The 13566-nt window shown below is 44.3% G+C and overlaps 1 long non-coding RNA gene across 1 annotated transcript; it reads right to left on the bottom strand.

Annotated features, from left to right (window-relative positions):
• Positions 1–8968: 8968 nt before the first annotated feature.
• On the bottom strand, positions 8969–12506 carry LOC122673439. The gene is made up of 3 exons (XR_006334680.1): positions 12420–12506; positions 10673–10794; positions 8969–10349 (listed from the first exon to the last, which is right to left on the bottom strand). It is a non-coding gene; the product is annotated as an uncharacterized LOC122673439 (long non-coding RNA).
• Between the last annotated feature and the right edge of the window lie 1060 nt (positions 12507–13566).

Raw genomic sequence — 13566 nt, 5'->3', positions numbered from 1 at the left:
GGCACTCTTCTTAGCACTTTACACTTTAAATTCTTTAAATAAGAATTTAATCCTTATCACATATCTTTGAGGTTAGTACTGCTATTTTGCTCATTTCATCAATTAATAAAGTAAGGCACAAAGATAAAGTAACCTGCCCAAAGTCTCATCACATGGAGCATTCTGATAATCCTGTTCAGGATTTTTTTTCATGTACTTGCTCTGATGAGCAGTTGCACATGAGGTCCATAATAAAAAACCTGTTGAATGAACAAATGAATGGACCAGTGAATAAATGGCCTGATGGGGTTCAGTGCCAGACTGAGACCCAGGCACAACTCAAAATACCCAAGATTCTAATGGAGATACTCTGCCCTCCTTTTGATAATTTTTCCTCCCTTGTCTTCCTTTGAGACTCCCCTTCCAATGGGACCTCAAGTCTCCATTGCTTTCATCCTGCCCCTAGCTCCTCGGGTGTTTGTTCCACCCACTGTTTAAATTCTATAATCCACCAATGCTCTGAACTCTCTTTCTGATCTCTAAATTGATTAGCTAAAACTCAATACTGGTCATGCTTTCGTCCTTAACATTTGTCATTAAAATCTACATAACAGGAACAATTCTTACTTGTCAGGAATAAATGTGGAGACCCTGGAAACCCATCTTCAGCTAGGTCTGTGCTGGGGATCCTTCTCTAATGGTGTTAAATCCACAAGGACCTACTCTTCCACTCTTCGAATGAGAAAAGATTTTTCTTTTTAATTGGTTAATTTTTAAAATTTTTGACTGTGCTGTGCAGTCAGAAAGCTCATTGCCGTGCTCAAGCTTTCTCTGGCAGCAGTGAGCAGGGGCTACTCTCCAGCTGCGGTATGTGGACTTATTGCAGAGGCGTCCCTGGTTGCAGAGCATGGGCTCTGGGGCACTGGCCCAGTAGCTGTGCTGCACCAGCTTAGCTGGGCTTCCCTGGTGGCACAACTGGCAAAGAATCCACCTGCCAACGCAGGAGACACAGATTCCATCCCTGGGTCAGGAAGATCCCCTGGAGAGGGAAATGACAATCCACTCCAGTAATCTTGCCTGGGAAACCCCATGGACAGAGGAGCCTGGCAGGCTACAGTCCATGGGGTCACGAAAGATTCAGACACAACTTAGCAGCTAAAATAACAACAACAACTGGCTTAGTTGCCCATCTGCTTATGGGGTCCTCCTGGATCAGGGATAGAACCCACGTCCCCTGCATTGGCAGGTGGTTTCTTATCTATGACACCCCCAGGGAAGTGCAGGAAAGCTTTTAATGCATTTCTTAGAAAATCTGGGAGATGGGTGTGGAAACTCAAAGTTTCCAGAAGTAGGAAACTTGCCAAGATGACAGCCAGAAAAACTGGTATCCATCAACACATGTATCTTTATCATCCTTTTTCTGCACATCTATGAAAATAATTGCAGTGATTTGTTAATTGCCTACCATGGCCCAGCAATTCTGCTAAACACTTCATATGTGTTTTGACATATAATGCTCATGACAACCCCGAGGAACAAGAAAACAGGCTCAAGGAGTTACCTTGACTCACACAATAAATAAGTGGAGAAGCCAGGATTCTGGTGCTTTTTGGTACTTCAGCCCTGGAACCCATTTACTGTCTACTGCTGATAAAGAGAAGCGCTCGTGGCCCCAGCTCTCCATTGCCTCCCCGAGGAGACCTTCACAGCAAATGCTCTTCAGAAACCAACGAAAGCTTCACTCATCTGTTGCAGTAATTACAACATTTACTTTCTGGAAATGCTTCCATGTCAAGTCCCAGAGGCCCCAGGGAGGGACACGTTCCTGCTGTGGATGTCAGGCCTTACCTCTGGGCCTGTGGTTACTTCTGGTCCCTGCAGTGACCCCGAGGAAACCACAGGAATGCTTCTCTTCTCAGGCCCCCCACCCCGGGTGCCGGTGAGGGTAAGAAATTAAGCATTTGCACACATTCTAGCATCTTCCTAAACTTTGAGTCTGAATCCTTTTATAAGAGATTTCTTTCTGTCTGTCCTCTCCCTTTTCTCATCTACCAGACCAGGGACTTAATAAAGGCATGTTAGTCTCAAAATGCTCTTGAGTTGTTATCTCATTTCATTGAAAAACTTTCAAATCTCCCTTAAGGTAAGCCCCATAAGCACAGGGACCTGGTGTTCCTGTGCTGGATTCCCGGTACCTAACTTCCTGACTAGTATACAGTAGACAATAAAAGTTTGATGAATGAATGAATGGGTCAAACTCCACTGAACTGAAGAAAAATAGCACATGACCATAACAGCTTGGCCCTTGGGTATTTAGGAATTTTGTAAGTAGAGATTTCTAGTCTTTGCAGTAGATCTGCAGAAATTGAATATGTATAGCAGGAGCGTGGGGAATTTGCATTTTTAATAAAAACACCAGACACTTAGTATTAAGCACATTTTGGAAACAGCCTTGGGGTTTCCAATAAATGTGCTTCACCTGGTTCTGTGTCTCAAAGAGTACTTTTTTCCTCCCTGCCATGTAACACTCATTTAGTGAGCAACTACTACAGCATTTCTGAATCATTCCAAGGACTTTTCTTTTTCCAGTTATGTGACCTTTTTTTTCTTTTTGGCTGCACCTTGAAGAACCTCCCGGTCCAGGGACTGAACCCATGTTCCCTGCAGTGGAAGTGCAGAGTCTTGACCATTGGACCACTGGGGAAGTCCTATGTAAACTTGTTTACATTGATTCCCAGACTATCTTTAGGTTAATTAATTCTTCGACTTCTTTGTGCATTCAACAAACACATACTAAAGTCCATCAGAAACCCACAAATACATTTAGTTGAGAGGAAATATTCACTGAAGTTCTATCTCTGGGTCACTGTTCAGCTCTTGTCACTGGCTTTGACAGGCAATTAATGATGGTTGCAGAGAACTTGCGGGGGAGGGCGAGGCAGGAAGAGATGTGGCTTGGCTCTCTGTCAATATTACAACACAATTCTATCCTTGGCAGTGAACAGACTCTGAGGGACTGTCCCGATTCCTTTACTGGCCACAAATGTGGTTAGATAAAATATTATGTGCTGCCGAAACTTGGTAATTATTACTTTTTCGATATAGAGATTTTGGGGGCAATGGTATATAACTTAGAGTGATTTTCTCCTGCTTGTGAAGGCAGAGTCATTTAACTCTCAGATCTATTTTGTTCTTGTCGCTTTGCCTATGACCTTGTCTTTAAAAGGATGGAATCCTTCTTGCTGGATGGTACTGTTCATTAAATGCAGCTGAAATGCCAGCTGGAACTGCAAACTTGATCCTCTGCAATTTTATGTGTGTTAACGGATGTTTTTCTTCATGGATGTCAAAACCAAGTTAAATAGAATAGGTGTGTGAACAAGAAAGCGCCTTTGTGCTCAAGAGCCCAGGCTTTGGAACTGGATGCCTCTGGTGTTCTCAGGCCACCTTGGTGGTTCTGTGGAAGAATATAGCCGCCCTGCCTGCCTCCCACCACTGGGTTGGCCCTGTTCTGCCTCTACACCCCCATTTTCAGAGTTTCTCATTGTAGCTCTTTGGCACCAAATAGGAAGAAAGACTGACAAATCCCACAGATATATTCACAGATATATTCCTTAATATTTTTGACTACTGTCTTACAGTCATCCTAGCTATTACTCAGGTAATCAATTAATAATTATTACTCAGTTATTAGTATAGTCCCAAGTTTATCCTTCCTGCCTTCTTTCCTTCTTTCTTCCCTCCCTGCCTGCATGTGTGGGTACTAAGTCGCTTCAGTCACGTCCGACTCTTTGCGACCCCATGGACTGTAGCCCACCAGGCTCCTCTGTCTCTGGGATTCTCCAGGCAAGAATACAGGAGTGGGTTGCCATGCCCTCCTCCAGGGGATCTTCCTGATCCAGGAATCAAACCTATGTCTCCTGAGATGCAGGTGGATTCTTTACTGCTGAGCCACTGAGGAAGCCCCTCTCCCTCCCTACCTCTGGCAAATTTTTCTTGAGCTTCTACTATGTTGGGAGCCCTGTGCTAGAGGAAACAGTGTAGATGGGCAGCGCTTTCTCAAAGCTCTCTGTGAAGCTCATGCATCAGACTAACCCAGGGAGAAAGACTCAAGCCTGTTGAAACCTATTTAATTTCACCCCTGTGTGATGGAGCAGGGGGACCCTAACCCCTGGTATTGGTCTGTGGCCACACAGCAGGAGGTGAGCATCCGGCAAGTGAGAAAAGCTTCATCTGTATTTACAGCTGTTCCCCATCTCTGTGCTTGAAACATCCCGAAACCATGCCCTCGCCCCTTGGCTGTGGAAAAATTGTCTTTCATAAAACCTGGTGCCAAAAAGTGTGGGGACCCCTGTGATGGGGCTTTTCTAGCAAGTGTCCTGGTGGCTCCAACTAAGCTTGGAGCAAGTGATATAAAGGAAAGACAGACTCTGCACCTCAGGAGTCATTTGTCCTCAGAGGAGTTTCCTCACCTGACTTTCCACTTCCTCGGCTAGAAAACTGCAAGGTCACTGTGAGAAACATCCAAATGTGACGTATAGTTCCTTGCACACAGCAGGTGCTGAGTAGACGGTTGTTACTTAAAACAAGTTGCCATGAAGGATAAAAAGTTTAGTCGAGGGACTTCCCTGGTGGTCTGGTGGTTAAGACTCTGCTGCCATTGCAGGGGGTATGGGTTCGATCCCTAGCTGGGGAGCTAAGATCACATATGCCATGCAGTGTAGCTAAAAAAAAAAAAAAAACTTAAAAAACTGTAATCAACATAATTCTCCTCACCTTTGTCTTTTCCTAAAATCTTCTCAACTTCCTATCAATTATGTTTCTCCTCTATGTCAGTGGTTCTCAGCCTTGACGGCTCATTAAAACCGCTTGGGATGCTGGGGAATTTTTAAAATCCTGATGCCAGGGCCCCAAACCAATTGCATTAAAATCTCTTGGGGATGGTACCATGGTGGCATGATTTTTTAAATTCCCCAGGGGATTCCAGTGTGTCTCCAGCCTATATTTCCTTCATTCTCTGTCCTTTCTTTGTGTCCAGTGATTTTTGAGATGTCTAGTTCTTTTCTGGACAGCAGCTCATGACTATGTCACGCCACCTCTAGCAACTGAGAGGATTCTACTTTTTTGGTAGTTTTTATCTATTTTTAGAATTTTATTTACTTTTTAAAATTTTTTGTCTGTACCGTGCAGCATGTAGGATCTTAGTTTACTAATGAAGGATCAAACCCGCACCCTTTGCATGGAGTTTTGACCACTGGACCATCAGGGAAGTCCCTCGGTTGTTTTTATTGAAAAGGGGCAGGTACTGGTATCTATCCTGTTCATTGTGAAAATCGGTTTGTTATAAAAATGGGCTCCGTATGGTAAGTCCTTGATTAGGGTCACATGATGAAGCAGGTGAGACCTGTTGTTAAGCAACCTTCAGCCTGTTTCTGCTGGGATGGGCCAGATTCCTTGAGCCATCATGAGCCTTACTTCAAACTTTTGGGGCCTAAAAGACATGAATGTAACCAACCAAAAGGTTAAACAAACAAGGGCTAAAAAGGTGAACAGTGATACCTATTAAAGGACCTAGGAAAGGAAGGAACCAGGTTAACTTTAGGAGGGTTTCCTTAAATGTTGACCAGGTAGGAGGGGTGATGTTACCCCTGCCAAGGAGCCATTCTGCTTGGAAATATATTTTTGTTAATCTCAGAGTTCAAGTCTAACATGTTTATTTTTAGAATACAAGGTCTGGACCTGGAGGTCCTAGGTCTCCTTCTTGGACTGAAAAATCTTAGTCACAGGTTTATACCAGTAGGGAAGACGGTGAAGCATTAGGCAAAATATGGCATAAATCAGAATGACTGAAAAGAAAGGAGTTATAAAAAATGAAAACCTCCTGCTGGAAAGTTTTTTAAACCTTATGGGATCCAAGCAAACAAGATAACCAGTTTTCAATTTCCCTGCTCATATTAAATATCAAGTTTTAGTGGTTAATTGTCTGATGAAGCCAAGTAGCTTGTTGTCAAATTTCCTCAATACTGATTTTTGCCCGGAAAGAGGTATTGATGTACATGCAACAGAAAGTATTGGCAGTTGCACAAACCTCTCCTTGTTCTGTCAATAGATGAACAAGGGTCAGTCGGTTGTCAGGTATTGTCTTGGCCAAGAAATCTAGGGACTCCTGTAAATTAGTAAGCGATCTAGAAGTCTCATGGGCTAGGTGCAAGATAAGTTTCAAAGGACATGTTCATGGGCAGCTCACCCCCACCATGATAAGAAGGTATATCCAAAGAAATCTTCTGGGATGTTTCTGGGTAAATCTTGACTTAATCAGGTGAATAGTAGTGATGAATGAGCCCAATGCTTGGATTCATTTAAGGAATGAATTGAGAAAGGGGTGATTCAAGTTCCCAGCATACACTGCATGGGTGTAGAGCTCGGAACAGAAGCTGTGGGTGGAGCGTGAAGAGCCACGGTAACAGGGACAGACACTGAGGGATGCGAGGAGGCTCCGTGGAAGGACTGGCAGATCCTTAGAGCAATTCTCTAAGCTCCATTGTAGGACACGGGGGAGGACCTTTCCTTTTAAACCCCTCTTTCACATGCAAACCGCCTTAAGACAAAAACCAACCAACCAATATGGATCTGAATGAAAAGCATTGTTGTGTGTGTGTGTATTAGTCTCTCAGTCCTGTCTGACTCTTTGTGACCTCATGGACTGTAGCCCGCCAGGCTCCTCTGTCCATGGGATTCTCCAGGCAAGAATACTGGAGTGGGTTGCCATTCCCTTCTCCAGGGGGCCTTCCCAAACCCAGGTCTCCTGCATTGCAGGCAGATTCCTTACCATCTGAGCCAGGAGGGAAGCCCCGAATGGAAAGGGTAGAGGCCATTTCCGGGGCTTCAGGACAGGTGTTCAGGGAGCGCTAGGAGGAGCTGAGATGCAGACCCACCATGTCCTCAGAGCTCTTCCTTTTAACCTTGTTTTCCTACCTCTTTCTGCACCATGTTTCACTGCTCTTTCTGTGGTGGGTAGATTTCTCTGCTCCTCTGGGCACAGGGGCACATTGCTCCCTCAGAGCTCCTGAGTTTATGTGTTAAATTTCTACCTAGACAAAGTGACTCAAACCAACTCTTTGTTCCAATTCCAAATTTTGCAGCAGGTGCTCTTAAAGGTCTGGGGTCTGCAAGGCCCAACCAGCAACTAATTTTGTGTACATTTGGAAATTTTGTTTCCTTCAGATGTGGAACAACTGGCTATAACATGCACTTGTGATAAGCGGGGTTAAAACTTGTGTTCCTTTTCGTCCTTCATCATCTCATTTTTACCATGATTAATACTCACAGAGCCAATCTGAGCAGGAAACTCATTGTGGTTATTAGTGAACTGTTATGTGTCAACTGGGGCTTTCCTGGTTGCTCAGATGGTAAAGAATCTGCAATGCAGAAACCTCAAGTTTGACCCCTGGGTTGGGAAGATCCCCTGGAGAAGGAAATGGCAACCCACTCCCATTTTCTTGCCTGGGAAATTCCATGGACAGAGGAGCCTGCCGGGCTACAGTCCATGGCTTTGCAAAAGAGTCGGACACGACTGAGCAACTTTCATACTCACTCACTCACGTATCCACCAGTCAGAGAGAGATGACGCAGGCAGGAGAACATAGCACTTCGTGACAGTCATTCATTGCAGAAACAGAAGACATAGCAGAAAAGCCAGTTCATGTGCATATAGAGTATGTGTAGCTCCACCACTCCAGGTCTTAACTTGTCATTACCCAAATTTAGATACACAGCTAATTAAGGTCCCCACAGTTTACGAGTTATGAGACATTGGGAAAGTCATAACTTCTCTAACACCCAGCTTACTAGGTAAAGCTAGTAAGTGAAGCTAGTAAAGCTAGTATCCCTCAGTGAAAAATGAGGGATAAAAAGAACACATTATCATGAGAGGATTAAATAAAATAATACACCTGAAGTACAAAACAAAATGACTGGCATATTTAGCAATCACTCATCTTTTATCTGGGAGAAGGCAATGGCAACCCACTCCAGTGTTCTTGCCTGGAGAATCCCAGGGACGGGGGCGCCTGGTGGGCTGCCATCTATGGGGTCGCACAGAGTCGGACACGACTGAAGCGACTTAGCAGCAGCAGCAGCATATCTTATCCATTATTTTTTAAATTTTTATTATTAAGAGACTAACTTTGGTGCCTGGCTTGTAATAGCTGCAAAGAAGATATGTGTGTGTGTGTGTGTGTGTGTGTGTGTGTGTATGTGTGTATCACAAAATACCCATTTCCCCTCTCCTTCTCCCACCCACCGCCCTGGCCCAGGCATTATTTTAAAGGGATCTCAATTCAGAATGAATATTTAAAAACCTCTGCCACCATTTGCAGTCCGGCAGTGCCTACCTGTAGGGGGTCAAAGGTTACAGGTTCATTTCTCTAAAGCCAAGGACAGAGTGAAAGGGGTGGGGAGAAAGCCCATTGCCAATTGGTGACTCAGCAGAAGGCTGGTTTAGAGATAAGCATTATTGAACGGATTTCACTTTGCCCTACACCTAAGGTGATAAAACTGACAGATGTCATGATTTCCAGAAAGAGCAAGAGATAACCTCACTGTCCAGTCAACATTCGTTTTGTACAGGACAGAGTTCAAGTCCAAAGATGCATGCAGGGGACTCCTGAATACATAATCCTCTTAGATGTTGTCATTTCACTTCTGCTTGATTCTACAAGAGATTGCCTGGGAGGGGGAAGTAAATCAGCATTTCTTGATGATCTAGCATGTGTTAAGCATAGTAGTATGTGTTGTTTGCAATGTTGTAAGAAAAGATAAATCTGTGATGTAGGTATGAACTCCAGTTTACAAATGGGAAAACTATGGCTTAGAGAGAAACTGTTACATTTTTTAAAGTAACAAAGATTAATGTAATAACTAGCAAGAGGCAGAGTTAGAATTTTAAAAATATTTTATCATGAACAATACTATAAAAATTAAGCAAACCATAGATACACGTTTTAATAAATAATTACAAGGTAGACCCTCATATAACTACCATGAGGTCAAAAAATAAAACAAAGGTTTCTTGTGTATCCCTTCGAAATCAAAGCCTCTTACTACCCTCTCAGATGTAATCACTCCACTGACTATGATGGTAATTGGTTCTTTGCTGTATTTTAAATTTATCACTCTCTAAGTATTATAGTTTTTTGAGCTTTTAACTTTACATAAATGGAAGGAAGTGTACTGTATGTCAACTCTCCCCCAAATGATTTATTGATTCAGCAATCCCAATCAAAATTCCAGCAATTACTTTGAGAAGCTGGTTCTATAGTTTATACTGAAGTACAAAGGGGCAAGAATTGGTGAGGAAGTCCATAAGAATAGTAAAGTAGGAGAACCTGTCCTACTAGATGAAAAGACTTGTAAGCCATACTGATTAACACGTGGTTTTGTTCCAGGGATGGATAAACAGACCACTAGAGCAGAGTCTAAAACAAACTCACATTTGTATGGACACTAGATATATGACAAGGTGATACTCTGCAGAAAGGATGGTCTTTTCAATAGATGTTTCTTTGACATCTGTGTAATCTAAACCGGAAAAAACCCAGATAGAAAAATCAATTCTAACTGGATTAAATATCTAAATGTGAAAGGCTATAAAGCCTTTAGAAAATACACTGAAGTATATCTTCGTGACTTCAGAGTTGAGAAGGATTTTTTTAAGACACAAAAGCAGAAATAAAACTAGCTTGGTTCGTTCCAAAGTCCACGCTCTTTCGACTGTGTTAAGCTTTAGCAGAGGAACAAATATTAATATCTCTGTCCTGTGGCATTCCTTGATCCTGCATTTACATTCATGGAGGGCAAGGGAGAAAGACAGACTTGATAAAAACTTGGAACAGCCTTGGAAATAAGGCTTTTCCTTAAACACAAAACTATTAACTTTATGCATATGTGATTAACATCACAAAGTAACATCTCCATTATGCAAAATTGTGTGGAATGGATTTAATTCTGCTTCCCAGGGGCTGAAGCTGAGTGGGGAGGAGTACCAGCCTGAGGTTCAAGTTCTGGAGCTCATCTCTGCTGGATACAGGGCTCCAGGGTCCTCATATCGGAATGCTTCGTCTTTGATTCTGGTTGGACATTGCCAAGCTTGTGTAATCATGCACCAAAGCCCAGGTGCAGTTGGGACGCGTGGGCTGTAGTGGACACTGCTGGGCTCTGCCCACATCCCCTGGGACCTCACCAGGGGACATGTGTGGAATGCATCCTGTTGCAAGGACCTGCATCTCTTCTGCTTGCTCTCAATCCAAGCGTGGGACTAGCTGGTGGTATTGGCAAGTTGATCCTCCGGGAACAGCCATCAGCTCATGTTGCTTGGGAATTGGAAGATAAATAGATCTTAGCTTCCTTGAATGTTAGGGTGGGAAACTCTAAAGCATTTTCCCACTGTCCCTCAAGTTCCCTGGGCAGGATTGCACCCAAGTTGCCCAAAGTAGTCACCTTCTCCCTAACACACATGATTAGCTGCCTTCCCTCCCTCTCTCCCCTCCCATCTCCCTGCCAGCAATCCTTGAGATAATCCACTTGCATAAAGGGCTTATTCCAGGGTTTATTCCTGAGGAACCAAACCTAAGACCTGGGAGGATGGGAACACTTTGGAGATCAGGGCCCAGGCAAAAGAAAGCAGATGACTGACCTGAGAAATGTGGAACCAGGGACTGGAGGTCTGTAATCCTGAGATGCAGTGAGAGAATATTTGCTCCCAGGCAGGAGACCTGGACTTAGCTAGGTTTTTCAGAAATGGCTGTCAGGACTCGTCTACCAACACAAAGAGACCAAGAAAGTAGTCATGACGGGATCTCAGACAGAAAAAAGGGGAAAGCCCGAGCTGGGCTGTCCCAGGAGGGTTGGGGGGCAGTAATTCAGATGGTCAGGAGGCTCAGCTATGATCTCCTCCGTTTTTATATGCATCCCCGTCACGTGGGCACCTGGGTGCTCTTAGTAGCATCCTTAGTAGCATCCCTGCCATGCTGCATCCTTCTGGATGCAGAAAAGCAGTTCCCAGTGGGCCCTCAGCCAGTATTTCCTCAGCAACCAACAGGAAAAGGGAGGCTCAGGTGGGCTCCTTGCTTGATCGCCAGGAGTGCAAGCTGAGAGAGCCATTCTGGCACCCACCGTCTACTCCCACCGTGAGAGGATATTAGTATTCCTTGGTTGCAAGTAACAGAAGCAAGTAACTTGAAGGACAGGGAACCCTGGGGTCACAAAAAGTTAGACACAACTTAGCGACTGAACAACAACAACAACTTGAACTGTAACATGGAGAAAGGGGGTGGGGGCGGAGGGGTATGTCCAAGAGCAGGAATGCAGCCAAGCTCAGTCAGTGACTGGAAGGTGGAACTACAAGGTCCCAGGATTCACACTCTCTTCACATTTTTCTACCATTTTCTGCACAATTGCTTCACTCTGCAGACCCCTTTCTTTGTTCCTTGGTGCACAGGTATGTGACAGGCGAATATGCCTCTTTAACATACATGTGAGTTATATTTCCTGAATTTACAAGTTATATTTCCAGCCATATAAAAAGCTTTGGATCACTAACAGTTTCAAATTTCTTCCTTTCTTTTTTTGTGGCTTCAAATATTAAGAGATGAATGACACAACTATGTATGTACTCCTGATCTGATCAGTTACAGCAAGTCGACCAAGTTCACAGAGCACCCACATGGCTATTAGGGATTTACCTGTATTTCGCAGAGGTGGTGGGAGGTCATTAGCTAGTACATTTGACAGATCCACCTAAAGATGACTAGAGAGGGGGACTAGATGACCACGGGCATGTCCCTTAACCTTCCTGGGTCTCTATTTTTTCCCAAATAAAATGAGGAGTTGGGAGTTAAGACTTTTGTGGTCAATTCCAGCTTCAATCTGAACATCTACAAACTCAGAGCCCCTCCTTTTCACATTCTATGACATTCTCTAGAGACGGACAACCATTTCTGGGAACTGTGAGAGAGACATTTTACAGGAGAGCTGCCACATGTTAAGGACGATCCCTTTCCTTTCAAATTGGTTTGCATTATTTTCCTTCTGGAAATTGGAAGCAGACTAGGGAAACTTTGAGGGTGGCTCAAGGGCAGGGCAGTCCAAGCAGCCTGGATGGAACCCTTCTGTCTCTTTGAACCCCTGGAAGAAAGGGAGATTGCAGACACCATGTAGGAGGTAGGCGGATGATTAGAACCGGATGGATCCTACTTGCTGGTTAGCTTCTCCCTTCCTTGCAACATATCACACCTTCCTGCCAAGTGACAGACAGCTCATGCTCTTCTACTTTAACTGTGAACTTGACCCTAGATGACAAGAGCAGGGACAAGTGAATAAATAAGCTTTCTTCAGTTGCACTCTCTCTCTGCTCCTCCCGGCCCTGTCAGTTATCCACTTACATGTCCCAGTGTAGGTCACATTGTTTTCCAACGCTGGTCGAGTCCAAGTCTCATCACACTCTGGCAAGACTCTAAGCTTTCGCTCCCTCTGTCTCCTTTGGAGAGTGAGCGGAGCACTGGAGCTCCTCCCACTTCGCCATGGCTCCACCCACCTGGCCTCCGGGTGATGCCCCAGGCTCCTCCCACCTCTAACAGCTGCTTCTGTCCCCTCTGGGCAATCATTTCAGCAAGCCTGGCCTTCTGCATCAAAAGGTCACCCATTGCTGCGTCCCTGTATTTTCCCTAGAATTCCTGGGCCTGGAACCGTCAGAGAACCTTCCCTGGAGTGAATGGTGAACATAGATCCAATTTCCAAGCCGCATGTCATTGCAACTGTTGTTTATAATAATAATCATACCTATGGAGCACTTCCTCTTTCCACTCCCTTCTAATTTTCTCAAACAACACGTGTCAAATGAAGGAGAGCTTTCCTGTGTGAAGACCAGTGCCAGAGGGTTCACAGATAGCTAGAGGTGACAGCTGGGCTGGGGCTACAGATAGCGCTGCAGATCCTCTCCATTCTCAAGGCAGCCAGCTTTCAACTCAACACCCCGCCCCTTAACAAGGAGCCAGTAGTCATTTTCTTTTTTGCCATCTCCTCTTATCTCCCCCCTCTAAGTGCAAAGAAGGATGGAGCAGGAGGGAAGCAGACATTGGTTTTTCTTTTCAATTGGAGGATAATTGCTTTACAATGTTGTGTTGATTTCTGCCATACAACACAAATCAGTCATGTTCCCTCCCTCTTGCCTCTCCCTGCCCCCCCCATCCTATCCCATCCCACCCCTCTAGATTGTCACAGAGCTGGCTTAAAATTCAACATTCACAAAATGAAGATCATGGCATCTGATCCTATCACTTTATGGCAAATAGATGGGGAGATAATGGAAACAGTGAGAGACTTTATTTTCTTGGACTCCAAAATTACTGTGTACGCTGACTGCAGCCATGCAATTAAAAGATGCTTGCTCCTTGAAAGAAAAGCAATGACAAACCTAGACAGCGTATTCAAAAGCAGAGACGTTACTTTGCCAACAAAGGTCTGTAGAGTCAAAGCTATGGTTTTTCCAGTGGTCATGTATGGATATGAGAGCTGGACAAAAAAGACTGA

The sequence above is a fragment of the Cervus elaphus genome, chromosome 17 (assembly GCF_910594005.1).
Source record: "Cervus elaphus chromosome 17, mCerEla1.1, whole genome shotgun sequence".
NCBI lineage: Eukaryota > Metazoa > Chordata > Mammalia > Artiodactyla > Cervidae > Cervus > Cervus elaphus.
This window is presented reverse-complemented; position numbering and strand designations above follow the sequence as displayed.